Below are 2,395 nucleotides of genomic sequence, written 5' to 3' on the forward strand. Positions count from 1 at the left end.
ACGTTCGTTGTTATAGCGTTTGTTTTAGCGCGATTGTTGAAATTAAGTGTATCGTAAAGTTATATTCGGAAAGAATAAACCAATTTTATTAAGTAAGGACTTGTGTCGCTAAAGTTTCGTCGGAACAAAGTTATGGAAAGTTAATTAATGAACGGAGACGTAACAATATAATACATAGACGAATATTAAAATGTTATAATAGGTTGTAGTATTTGATATCAAACATGGACGTTCTTTAGAATGTTATATGTGTTATAGTAATTGATATTATACATGGATAAAACTTAGTATGTTATTTGTGTTGTAGTAGTTTATTTCAAACATTGACGTACATTAGAATGTTATATGTGTTTTAGTATATGATATAATAGATGGACATAATTTACAATGTTATATGTGTATAATAATTGATATAAAACGTGGACGCATATTATAATGTTATGTGTGTTGTAGTACTTAATATAAAACTTGAACGTACAATATAATGTTATATTTGTTATAGTAATTGATATTATACATAGACATATATAAGAATGTTATATGTGATGTAGTAATTGATATAAAACACGGACGTACATTAGAATGTAGTATGTGTTATAATATTTGATATAATGAACGGACACACATAAGAAGTTATATATGCTCTAATGTATGATATAACACACGGACATACATTAGAATGTTATACGTGATGTAGTAACTTATACAAAACATGGACGTATATTAGAAGGTTATATGTGTTATATTAATTGATATTTAGAAAATTTAGAAAGTTATTTGTGTTGTCGTAAATGATGTAAAATATTGACTTACATTAGATTGTTATATGTGTTGTAGTAAATGATATTAAACATGGACGCACACTAGAATGTTATGTGTGTTGTATTTTTGATATAAAACATGGACGTACATTAGAATGTTATATTTTTATAGTAATTGATATTATGCAAGGACATATATAAGAATGTTATATTTGTTGTAGTAATTGATATAATACTCGTACATACATCAGAATGTTATATATCGATGTGAATCAGAAGTTTTTATTTACCATATATATATATCGATGTAAATGTTTAATCAGAAGTTTTATTTGCCATGTATATATATATCGTTGTGAATTTTTAATCAGAAGTTTTTATTTACCATATATATATATATATATATATATCTTTGTCAGTTTTTAATCAAAATATTTTATTTACCATATATACATATATATCGTTGCAAGTGTTTAATCAAAAATTGTATTTACTACATATGTATATATCATTTTAAATGTTTAAACAGAAGTTTTAATTCACATATATATTGTTACGTCTTCGTTTGTTAATTGATTTTTCCGTAACCTCGTTCTGACGAAACTTTAGCGACACAAGTCTTTACTTTATAAAACTGGTTTATTCTTTCCGAATATAACTTTACGATACACTTAATTTCAATATTCGCGCTAAAACAAACACTATAACAAACGAACGTTAACTTCAACAATACCCTGTGACTGCAGTTCAATTACTCACTATCTACACACACATTATTCCCCGTCACGTTGTCACCCTCTTTCATATACCAGACTACCCTATATCTAGTAAATACTAGAGCATTCGCCAAGGTACAGGATAGTTCTAGAAAACAGGTGGCGCCACACCAGTCACGTGACCTCGATGACGCAACAATATATATATATCGTCGTAAGTCTTTAATCAGAAGTTTTTATTTACCGTATATGTATATATCGTTGTAAATGTTTAATCCGAGGTTTTTGTTTACCATATATGTATATATATATTGTTGTAAGTGTTTAATTAGAAGTTTTTATTTACCATATATATATACATATATCGTTGTAATTCTTCAATCAGAAGTTTTATTTACTATATATATATATCGATGTGAATGTTTAATCAGAAGTTTTATTTACCATATATATATATATTGTTACAAGCGTTTGACAAGAAATTTTATTTCCTTATATATATATGTGTGTGTATTGTTGTAAGTGTTTAATCAGACACTTTATTTACCATATTTATATCGATGTGAATGTTTAATCAGAACCTTTTCTTTAACATATATATATCGTTGTGAATGATTAATCAGAAGTTTTCAGTTACCATATATATATCGTTATAAGTGTTTAATAAGAGGTGTTTTTGTTTTTACATATATATATAAATATATCGTTGTAAGTGTTTAATCAGTTTTTATTTTCCATATATATATATCGTTGTAAAGGTTAATCAGAAGTTATTGTTTACCATATATATATATATACATATATCTTGTTGTAAATGTTTGATCAGAAGATTTTATTTACCATATATATATATCTTTGTAAATATTTAATGAAAAGTTTTTATTTACAATATATATATATATATATATATATATATAT

General features: G+C 25.2%; 1 pseudogene; it reads left to right on the top strand.

Annotated features, from left to right (window-relative positions):
* The window catches only part of LOC106466948, a 26,894-nt pseudogene that overhangs the window by 1,305 nt on the left and 23,194 nt on the right, over positions 1-2,395 (top strand).

The sequence above is a fragment of the Limulus polyphemus genome, unplaced genomic scaffold (assembly GCF_000517525.1).
Source record: "Limulus polyphemus unplaced genomic scaffold, Limulus_polyphemus-2.1.2 Scaffold2435, whole genome shotgun sequence".
Taxonomy (NCBI): Eukaryota; Metazoa; Arthropoda; class Merostomata; order Xiphosura; family Limulidae; genus Limulus; species Limulus polyphemus.